Here is a 12,224-nt window from a genome sequence, read left to right as displayed (position 1 = left end):
CAGGGACTCCCTTGCCTCCACCCTTGTTTATCCCATTCTGCATCCATAAGGCACCATGTCCTCCCTGTCCCCGCCCAGATGGGACCAGCAGTTTGCAAGGGGAACAAAGCCTAGGCCAGCAGTGCTCAAGGATGCTCTGTCCCAATGCAACAGCAGAAGCAGCACCAGGCCCATGATACCTTTGTCTTTCTTTCTCTCAGCACTAAAGTTTTCCCTTACTTCCATGCCATTCAGCTCCCTTACCAGCCACCCTTCTTAATTTTAGCCATGAGCCTCCTGTCCCTGCTCATAAAATATTCTTAGGAAGCTATCTGCCACAAGAACAGCTCCCATTCTGAGCCCCTGCCACATTCCAGGGATGCAGACAGCCCTAACTCCGTGGCATTTCAGCATCAGATTTATTATTAATTATCGGTGTCATTATTACACAGCACCTACGAGCCCTGGCCGCCTAGCAAAACCCTGCACTGAATATTAAAATGCTAATTTCCCTCCGAGATGAGAACTTGATGGTGTCTCTCTGCTCATTTGTTTGCAAATGTCGTTTTCCTGTCGAGGCTGTATTCCCAGCAGGCATGGCAAGGAAATGCTTGCATAAACAGCCCCTGTTTAAGGAACCTTGTATCTCACACATTCCTGCGTTATAGCCCTAATCGGGATTACCGTGACACTGTAAGAAAAACGTTTCATTTTGTCTGATGCCTTTTAAAGATTTTTATGGTGCCTTCAGAGCGCCTCCGCGCAGCAGTGACATCGGGATATATTGCGGGAGGTGCAATTTCCTTCTGCAAAGCACGGTTTAGCCGGCTGCAAGAGGTTCTATTAAGGCACAGCTCATTTTTGTGCCTCTGTGTAAGCCTCCAAATGGCTCGCTGGTGTGTGACCGCTGCAGCTGTCCTGGGTTTTGCCCTGGGGTCGGGTTCCCCCTCGCAGGGCGGGTGGCAGGGCTGGCTCCTGTCCCGGGAGCGCTGCCGAGGGGCTGGGGCGCTGACACCCTCCCCGCCCGCACAGCGAACCCCGCTATTTATAGTGCCAGCCATTAGCTGGGTATGGCTAAACACTGAGGACAGCTTGGGAGGGGCTCAGGAAAAGCAGAGTGAAAGGCTGCGGGTCTGTAGGTGAAGCACAAGCGCTGTTTCTCCTTCCCCCCTCTGTGCTGAGTTTCCTCAGAGAGCTGCGTGTGAGGCCCCAATCTCCTGAGCATCGCCTTCCGTTCTCACTGATGAAGTATCTCCCGAAAACACCTGAATTCCCTTCTCCTCAGCTGTGTGCTTTGCAGCAGTTAGTGCAGCATGGGAATTCACACTACATTTTAAGATAACTAAGTCAGCATCCAGTTACATGGCAGAGGGAGCGGAAGAATTTGGCACTAACAAATGCAAGTACAGCAGTTCAGCTTAAAACAAACAAACCAATGAAACTGGGATCTCTCCCTGCAGGTATTTTTTTGTGAGAGTCTGCCATTATTATCCCTCTGCCATTGAGCAAGACTGGCAGCGTTATCTCGAGTTGTGCAATACCCTGAATATTTAGATCTATTTCAACAGCTCTGTACTGTGGGGGATACAGACACACAGCCAGAAAGTAGCTTACAGAGAAAGATGGATAGTTTTTTTAGCTTTGCAATGAAAGTCACACACATGAATAGCATTTCATAGGCCATTTCATTAAACTTCTTTTTATAATCATAGTACCCATCCCATTTATTTGGGGCCATGTGTCTGCCTTCAGGTGCTGATACAAAGTGATTGCTGCTTCCAGACTGGATTTCTACATAACCAGTAATAATCTCCTCCCCAGGTTAGGGATGCAATCATCTTTGCAAGTGTTTAAAAGTTTATTACAAAAAAAGCATCTGAGTGAGACAAGAGAGTGAAACAGAGTGGGAAAATTTGTGGGTAAAAAAAAGCAAAGCTAAGATGTACCAAAAATCATTGCAGGCATTGGCTCCTCTGACTCTCAAGGCTAAAAGAAGTCACTGTCACAGGAGCCAGAGCTGATACCTGTTTCCTGGCCCCAGAACTGCTCTCAGCTTCATTGCTGAACTACCCACACATAGCTTTAATTCAGGAATGATTCAAAATGTACAGAAGGGTCTAAGCAGACATACTGACTGGTTTTGCACAGATGGATGTACTGGAATGTCCCAATTTCCCAGAAAAATCTGCCCAAAATCTGTCTTGCACATCTGCCACTGCTCACAAACAGGGCCTAATACCACTCCAGCCTGCCCAGCCACAAAACTGAGCCTAATCTAGTCCTACTGGATACAAAAAGAAAACTAGTAGGGAAATTTTAAAAATAACCATGTCCATGATGGGCGACACAAACCAGTTTACTCCAGCCCAGCTATTCACCGCTGTGGAAAGAAGGGCACAGAGAAGGCAGACTGAGCCATCAGCACAAAGAGCACCCTCCTGGGCAGGTTCTTGCTCTCCTGCAGAAGCCCATCACGTGCTGCCTGGCGCTGCCCAGTGTCCTCGCTGTGGTGGGATTCACTCTGCAGCCAAGGAGCAGTGAGCCTGGCAGCAGAGGAGCGAATCTGGTGGACAGCACGGGGCAGAGGATCAGCTGCAGCAGCCCTTGGCGTGTGGGGCAATCTGCTGCTCCTGCAGCTGGTGCTAATGGTGCTTGACCCAGCAGGCTGGGCCCTTGGTGTGCCTCTGCTCTGCACGTTAACTCGGCCTCCAGCATTATCTGACAGCTCAGACATGAAGAAGGCAAAATACATGCCGAGTAATCTGGAAAACAGGTTCCCTGTGCAAACAGCAAGAGTAATGCAAAACACTGCTTATCTCCATGGCAGAGACAGGGGAAGGGAGGCAATTGCTGTAAATCACAGCACTGCTTTTTCTTTCATGCTTTATGGGAGCATGTACAGATCCTCTTTGCCTGCTTGCTTGGGCCCCAGACCACAAGAGCATTCTGCTATGTAAATAGATTCAGGCACTGCTACTCAGAGGCACAGAACTCCCAGCTGGCCACTCTGAACTCACCAACATCTGCCCCATCGAGTCACTGGAGTGCCCAGCTGCCTGCTCCCCCCTTGCCCACACAGACCTTGCTGCTCTGCCTGCCCCAGCTGGGCACTCCAGCAGCTCCTCCTCAGCCTGCAGAGATCACCCCTGGCTGCAGTGCTGGTCAGAGCATGGGCAGGTCCTGCTTCCTTTTGTGGTCTTGCCCTGCTGACCCCACATCCAGCGCTCCACTGTGGCATCACCCTCATCTTATCCTCCTGCAGCCCCAGAAGAAAGGCACTGGCGATGCCTGCTTTGGCAAGAAAGTGCCACAGCCCTGAATCCAGCACAACTCAGGGCTACAAACCTGCAGAGAACTGAGGCTGAGTCTGGGATGGTGGTCACTGCTGGCCCTGGTGGTGGCAGGCAGAAGTTGGACACAGAAACAAGATGCTGGCATCAGGGTGTATGTGAATTCCAGGCAGTGGCAGACTGGGAATTTCAGGGCTTCTCTTTGAAGGTCGTACACCTCTGCAACCTGTCCAGAGCAATGGGGTTATGGAATTGCATTGGACAGTAATGCAGTCTTCAGTCTCATCAGCTGGAAGAAACAGAGTGATGAACCCTTGGCCATTGATCCTGTCAGAAATATTGTCTCTGGCCAGAGCAATACTACCCAATCACAACAGCTTTCCTTTTGCAGCACTCTCCTGGGCGCCATCCATCCCATGGGATTTGCCAGCAGATGGCAGGCAACCCCTGGCAGAGGTCCTCACCAGCCAGCCACAGAAGTCGTGGCCAGCTGAGTTTGGCTACTGAACTCTGCGGTTACTGAACAGTAGAAAGGTCTCCTCCCAGCTCTCTGGCCCTTTCCTCAGTCCTGTATTTAAGGAAGAAGAGGCCAATTCTCAAACACTCCGTGCCAGCAACAAGGAGCAAACAGATACTGCACCACAGACTTTGGATTCAGGCTCCTGTACCTGCTCACCCTGGTCACTGCCCAGGACAAGGGCCAACACAAAAACCACTTTTACAAACCCCATCATAACACTGTGGAAGTGTCCCTGCTGGCAGATGCTCTTGCCAAGCAGAAAATGGCAGCAGCTAGGGACAGGCATTTATTTTTCAAGCCTCAAGAAGCTGTTTGCAAAATCAAAGCCAAGATATGCAACAGTTCTGCTCTGAAACCTCCTGGTGAAACCAGTGACAAGCCTACTCTGAAAGGCTCTAGGAAAGGAGCTGGCTCAGAACTGTGTTCAAATTTTTTGTGGTTTATGCGTTGGAGAGTATTTAGCCAAAGTCCTGGAGATAAATGTGAATTTCACACTTAATTATGTCTTACGAGATGAAAACCCACCAAAAAAACCCCTAATACAGCGCATCCTCTTCCTAAAAAGCCACCCCTCTGCTGGCAGGCCTGCAAGCCCTGGCTCTCCCAGGTTTATCAGGAGCTGTGGCTGGTGCTGGTGGGATGGAGCTGGCCCTGTGGCCATTCCAGCTCAGTGGAGCAGCCCCAGCCCTGTGGGCTGCTGGGCTGGGCAGCAGGACCTCGTGGCTCTTCTCCAGCTTGCACCACACTCTGACCAGCTGCCAAAGGCTGTCATACACTGCCCATGCCTTATTCATGCTCCAGCACCCAGGATGTGCAAAGCCAAGGAGGTCAGCATCTCTCATTGGGCACAGCAGACCTGTGGATTTTTGAGCTCCTATTGGCATCACCAGGAGCCAGTTGGAATGTGAGGGGACTGCTGAGCACAGCATCCACCAGCCTGGCTGCCTCTGCCCTGCTCACACAAACACAGTTTGCAGGCTGCTGTGCTCCCAGAATGGTTGAAAGGCTGCTCTCTTCTCCAAGCATGTTGGGAGGTATGGCACAGCCCTCACACAGCCAGCTCTGCCCACACAGGGGGCACGCTACCCCATACCTGGGTGCGTGCTACCCCATACCTCTCATCTTCCACATGTTTTCCCAGGGGCTGCACCAGCTCCTCCAAGCCAGGACAGCCATCATCCCTGCAGTGGTGCCTGCCAGGCACTGGGATGGCAAAGCTGGGGTTTGGGGTTTGAGACAGCAACAGCTCTGCTGCCCAGGTGCCTGGTCTTGCTGCAGCCCCAGCACTGGGTAGCCCTACACCATCTGCATGTGATGGTCCTATGCCCTCACACTACCAGTGGGTCAGAGAGAGCTCAGGACGTTTCAGGGTTCTTATTTTGGGACTGATGCTCTTCAAAATCTTAATCAAGAACATAGAAAATGGGGTCAAATTCACCCTCAGCAAGTTTGCAGATGGCATAAAGCTGAGCAGTGCAGTAGACACAACAGAGGGAAGGGATGCCATCCAGAGGAACCTGGACAAACTGGAAAAGTGGGCACATGAGAACCTCATGAGGTTCAACAAGTGCAAGTTGCTGCAGCTGGGTCAGGGCAATCCAAGATAGTCCAGACTGGAAGAAGAACTCATGGAGATCAGCCCTGTGGAGAAGGATTTGGGGTTCTTGTGCATGAAAAGCTGGACAGGAGCCAACAGTGTACACTTACAGTCCAGAAAGCCAAACACACCCTGGGTTGCATCAAGAGGTGTGGCCAGCAGGTCAAGGGAGATGATTCTGCCCCTCTGCTCTGCTCTGAGCCCCCATCTGGAGTGGTGCATCCAGCTCTGGGGTTCCCAGCACAAGAAAGATGTGAACCTGTTAGAGTGAGTCCAGAGGAGGCCATGAAGATGATCAGAGGGATGGAGCACCTCTCCTGGCAGGCCAAGTGAGCTGGGAATGCTCTTCTCTTTATGGAGGTGAGAAGGCTACAGGCAGACCTTACAAAAAGAAGGCAGAGATACTTTATAAGGGCAGATAGTGACAGGACAAGGGTCAATAGTTTTAAACTGAAAGAGGGCAAGTCTAGATTAGATATAAGGAAGAAACTCTTTACTCTGATCATGGTATGGCACTGAAATGTGTTGCTGAGAGAATTGTGGCTGCCCCATGCACGAAAGTGTTCAAGGTCAGGTTGGACAAGTACCTGAGTGGAAGATGTCCCTGTATCTAGTGGAAGGTGTCCCCGCCCATGGCAGGGAGTAAACTGGATGATCTTTAAGATCCTTTCCAAATTCTATGATTCTACAGGTCTGTGGTGACATTGGCACTACAGAGGTCCACAGCAGTGACTGCTACAGACTCATGCTGCCCAGCTACAAAGCAAAGAAAATAAGCACACGCTTATTTCAAGAATCCAGTGGAGGAGTCAAAAAGGGGGTCCTGACTCCTCACCGGAGAGCCTTGTGTAAAAAACAAGCAGTGAGAAACTCCTGCGGAATGGCACTTGCTCACAGTTCGTAATACCATAGTTCCCATATCATTAAATCTTAGATTCATTCAGGTTGAAAGAGACCTTTAAGATGAGCAAGTCCAACTGTAAGGTGAACACAGCCAAATCCACCAAGCTGAGGCAACATCAGCTGAGCCTGTTCCCACCAGGCTGGCTGGGTCTAGCACGCACCCCATATACCCACACGCACGTGGCTGTTAAAGCATGTTCTGGTGACAGAGATATGTGGGGTGATTCAAGAGAAAACAATGAAGCCACTCCCACCTGCCCATGTGAATGTGACTCATGTGGGCTCAAACCCCAGCCAGATACAAATCAACAGTTCATAAATGAAATATAAAAGAGCACCCCCTGAGGCCAGGCAGCCTGCTCCACCTCTCTCCCCCTACTAGGACATCAGTCTCTCTGATGGATTCTGTCAGGGTTTGTTCAGATCCTCCCTAAATGACCCTGTCCTCATTTCATGCCAGCATCTCCAAGCAAAAATGAACATTTTCAAGGGTTTTCCAGAAGAGGGTCTAGCTCTCACCCTCTTCTCCCCAAGTGGGAAAGTCATTTGAGTCAATGTAGGCTTTAGCTGGGAATCTTCCTCCAAAGCAGTTGCTGCCTGGGACTTCGGGATGAGGCAGGTCAGGCTGCAGAGAGAGGAGAGTAGGATGATGATGATGCCAGTGAGTGCTCAGGGTCTCACTCTGCAGAGCACAAGGGGCAGGGCAGCCAGTCCCCCCTTGATGTCTGAGGAAGCAATCATCTTGGAGCCCTGCAACAAGACGCTGGAGACCCTCTTCTTGCTTCAGACCCTCTGCTACCTCCCCTCCCTTGAGAGGCTGAGGCTGCTGGCCCAGCAGATGATTTAAGGAGGCAGCAGCTTCCTGCTTGCAGAGGGCTTGCATGAACCTCACCTTGCCTAGTCCAGATGGGCCATCTGGAGCCACACACAAGCATAGGATTTGCACAATTCCTTTTGCCTGCCGTGGCCAAGGAATCCAACTTTTAACTTGCAGGTCAATGAGATGCATTTCCTCAGCAAGACTTGTGTTCCCCAAGTAGAGGATCCAGCTTCATGGCAGATGATGCCTGCCATACTCCTGAACTGCCTAACTCTGTCCCATGTAGGACTATTGTTTTCTTCACAGCTTCCTCAGTAGTCTCCAATGAGGCACACAACACTTTCACCCACAATGGTATATCATATGTAAGAACATTTGAACACTGTAATTCCAAGAGGGTTCAGGCTGTGCTCTGAAATATGTGCGGTCATGTTAGATATCCTGGCAGACAAGCTGTCAGACAGTTCCCCAGGACAGCAGACAGCACTGGCAGCAGATATCTTCCATGGCAGTAAAGGCAAAAAAAACCCAAAAAACCCACTCAAGGGCCCTCTGAATACACCTTTTCTTAAAATGCATCTCACATTAACCATGAAATGGTCTCCTCAGGTACAGATTGCCAGATGTCTGGAGAAGAGAGGCTTTGTGTAGGACTGGGCAAAGCTGAGCCATAATATGAAAAGGGGCATTTTTGCCAAAGCTTAGAGCAGCCCTGGCACATGAGAACAGAGCAGGGAAAAAAGATTGGAAGGGATCAGACCTTATTCCAGCCCACCAAAATCCAGTAAACTGCTAGTTACTGTGAGACCCTCCTGTGGGACAGCGCAGCAAAACAAGAACTGTATCTGGGGCACTGCGGAGAAGCAGAACACGCTTCTCAAAACTTCCCAAAGTCCTACCTTCACACACATGTGGGACTCATAAGACTGCCAAGACATCTCAGGGCCAAAAGCACATTGGAAGATGGGTACTGCAGCCCTCTCCTTGGAGGCACGCAACCACGGAGCTGGGCAGCCCAGTGCGTCACCCTTCCAGTCAGGAGTGAGCTGGGCTTCCCATGGCGCCTTCCCCTCTGCTCTGCCCCCCGAGGCCCTGGGGAGCGGCGTGCGTGGGGGGAAGCGATGCACAACATGCCCATCGCTGCGCTGGCTGGCACCTTGCTGCTGGCACCACCCTCCTTCATGCTGCTTGTGCCCCACTTTGCAAGGCTGGGCTTTGCCATGGGGCTTCAGGAGGCCCAGAGAGCCCCTATGAAGCGCTGCAGTGTTTGTTAAGTGTCCATGAGTGATGATCCCAGTGCCAGAGCCCCTCTGCCCCCGAGAGGAGTGGCACACCAGCAGAACTACCCTCTCCCAGGCTGCCCCAGGCACTGCTGGCACCTTCCCTGGACGCCCACTGCTGCAACGTGTGCAGACAGCTTGCACAAGGTGGGGGCCCTTGGCTCCTGGGGGCTGGGCAAGCTTCCTTCCCATCTCTGCACGTGGGCCCCGCTCCGGAGCTGCTCCATGGTGGCACGTTACATCCACCACCCTGTGGATCCACCACTGCTGCTGCCACCCAAGAGGAGACCTCTGTGCCCACCCCAGAGCCTCCCAGCAGACCAACCCAAGAGCTCACATCCTTCAACAGCAGCAAAGCTCCACATCAGGTGCGTGCAGGGGCTGAGAGACCTGCCCGTGCCACATACCACCTTGCAGAAGGGACGGTTCTAGCTGGGAGGAGGTGGGCTTGGGTCAGGTAACTGCACTCCCAGCCAGCAGCTGCAGGGCTGGGAGCTGGTCCGGCACCCAAGGAAGCGATCACGTTACATGTGGGGACGTCTGGCCCTGAACATCTCAGGCTGTAGTACGTGGGGTAAACCTGAACCCTGCTCTGTGAATGCCCAGCACTGTTATATTTAGGGTACATAGCTGTGCTGGCTACACTGGGTATCCTGTTTTCTCAGGGCATTTTTGGGAAACCAGTTATTCCTTAGCTCCACATTTGGATATGTGCGTGAGAGCAGCAAGACATAGGAAACTTAAACCAAAAAACTTCAGTAAGAAGTGATAGCAACTAGGAACGGCAACACAGTTTCATTAATCAAACTGGCCTAAACAAACTTAGGATATATCCTAAATTAATAATTTAAACATGCATACTCCGGGAATTCACCTGTCGGCTAAGATCCTGAAATACCAAAGCAAAAGTATTTTCTTTTTCACATTCACATGTAGCATATCCAGAAACCATCCCTACTCTCACAGAAGCATGAATAGTTCCCACTCTCTTCCTGTGTCCCCTCTGTAAGCGTGCCATGTCGCATGTCCTGGAATTTCAGCCCACACAAGGACAGGACTGAATACTGCTGTGGTGCTTTTTTGAGTTAATTTTCAAGGCAATGTATAGGCTACCCAGAGTAAAGGCTGGAGCATTGCTGGTCTCCCCACTACCTCACACGAAACATCCCAAAGGAGCCAGGCAGAATACAGATGGATTACCACATCTCTGATGCACGAGAAGCAGCAGCGATAACGCAGTCTTGGAATAGTACAACCACTGTGTATTAATAAAAGCATGACGCACTGCGACTGATTTATGAGCTTGGCACGTTAGGTGGGAAGAGAATATGCCTGGTTCTGATAGAGCTGGCAGGTTGCTCCTTACCTCCTGCAGCACACACAATCCACTGACAAGTATTTTATAAGATTTACATTAGCAAGTCCCAGTTGAGCACGTCTCCACAGACAATATATGTAAATGTTATCGTGTGAGATTGGGTTCTTGGAGTTGGAAGTGTATGGCCACTGCTCAAATATGATATATGTCATAACCCCAGATGACCCAAATGTACTTCAAACACCTCTAATATTGCTCAGGATGATAAGAGAAGCTGCTTCCTTCATGCTTTCCAGAACCAACTGTTTCAAAGTCACAGGGGACTTCCAGCTTTCATCTAGCAGCAGCATGATGTAGAAGCAACTCTTGATAATCCCCATTGGGACATACCAGCAGGGTGTGTTAGTAGATATCCCCATTGTTTATTAAACGAGTAGGGATTTATCTCTATGCTTGTGGGATACTGCAAGTTACAAGAAAACTTTCAGATGTTTAAAGAAGAGTGCCATTATTACCAGGGGAGGTATTCTGAAACCACAAATGATGCAGATTTTCATGCATTTATGCGTGGGCAAGACCAAAGTCTGTAAACTTCTCGATGTGATCAAGTCAGGGAATGTATAGGGAATTTCATAAAGGTGGCTAACTCACATCAACTTTGCTGGGTATACTATCTGTGGTTGTGATGCTGCACTTATAAATATTTCTCTTTCAAAAGCAAGTGTTTCCCAAGAACTGCAGTTACTACACAATGTCATGGTATGATCTGGTTCTCTGAATCTCCTCTGCTGCAGTCACAGGATTGACACCAGCAAGGGAGAAGCCTGATCTCCTTTGGTTCCTCTTCCTTAGCAAGTTACTGTTCTGAGTTTTACTGCCAAAACCAAATTACTGGAAACTGTCTGCTGTCACTGTCCACACTGCAGTGTCTGTACCACTGCAAAAACAAGTCATACAATTACAAAAGGTGGAAAACTGAAAATCGTAATTACACTTCCACAAATTACTCTTTCCACATCATACTAGATAATAGCAAGACATTTTAGAACAATAGATGTTTTAGAACTGCACAGCCTAGCAGCAATTACACGATCAGATAATTTACAATCATCTCGTAACACTGTCTGTCAAACTGGGGGGCCACAGAGTGTTTTGCGTAAGACTTTTTAGCCTTTAATTTTGCAGTTCTCTGGCTCACCTTTCAGCCAAGGAAGTGTGTTTTCTGTAAAAGCTGATTGCTTTTCCACAGACCTTTGTGACCTGAGCTTACAGGTTAAAGTTCAGTGTCCACTTGTGTAAATTGTCTGCAAGACTCTGAAGTGACAACCATGCCCCTGACCAGGTCATGCACGCAGAGTTGAGGTTATCTTTTCAGACAAGGGCTGGGACACATTGCCCAGACAAGGGTAGAAAACATTTTTAACAAATGTTAAAAATACATACTTAAAAGTATTTAGAATTTCATTATGATCTGGAGGACTTCAGGTACCTAAAAGTTGACAGCATTAAAGCTTTTTTACAAAACCAAAAGGCTGCACACTTCCACTCCTCCTTTTCTCCCCAAAACATCCTAGGGAATTCCTACTTGTGGATACAGGGAAGAATCTTACCAGTGTAGGCTTACATGCAGGCCATAGAAAGGATGTCTGAGCCATACATCACTTGGCATATTTGCTTCATAATTAAAGCTTTGTCTGCTGCTGATAGGTATGAAGAATTCCTTTCTTCAGTGCTTCATGTATCAGGTTTTTCGGTATTTGAGACACATCTTGTGGGATGGAGACGGCATAAAATGTATTATTGTTGGCAGTCACATCACAGCCAAGATTCAATAGCAAATAACTTTTTTTTTTAAGTAATATTTTAAAAATAATTCAGACTTTCCTTTACTAATTTATTTACCATGTTTACTGACAGTGCAAGCAAAGCAAAAATCCATTCTGGGAATGGACTGGGGCACAGGTATCCTTTCTGTAATGATTTCATATACCAGCTTTATTCAAAAAACTTCTTACTGAACAACATCATAAGACATTTTAGTTAAGGGAATATATTACTGAATACTTCGTTTAGCTGTGTGTTCTGTGCATGCAATGCACAGGTAGAATTTAAATACTCTCAGGCTGTCTGTCCTCTTCATAATGCTTCAAAGAACACACAAAATAATCATAGAAAGGGCTTGGAATAGACCCTTCAATACACATAGCAGTATGCCGATACACCAAGCTGGAAAAATTGATCCAAGACAAGTACATTAAATTAAAAAAAAAAAAAAAGGTAAGGCTTTGCAATAATAATAATAGCAATAATAATAATGGTAATAATAATTACTATTAATAATAATTTATATACTATAATATATAATTAATAATAATCCACCTACCCTGGATTAACTTGGAAATCTGTTACATAACAACTGTGGTACTCCCCCAGCAATTTCAGCAGCACAGCTATGACTGTACACACATCTTTCATAACCTTGCTGGTGATTTTAATCTACCTCAACAACTGTTGTTC

This window comes from Catharus ustulatus, chromosome 3 (assembly GCF_009819885.2).
Source record: "Catharus ustulatus isolate bCatUst1 chromosome 3, bCatUst1.pri.v2, whole genome shotgun sequence".
Lineage (NCBI taxonomy): Eukaryota > Metazoa > Chordata > Aves > Passeriformes > Turdidae > Catharus > Catharus ustulatus.
This window is presented reverse-complemented; position numbering follows the sequence as displayed.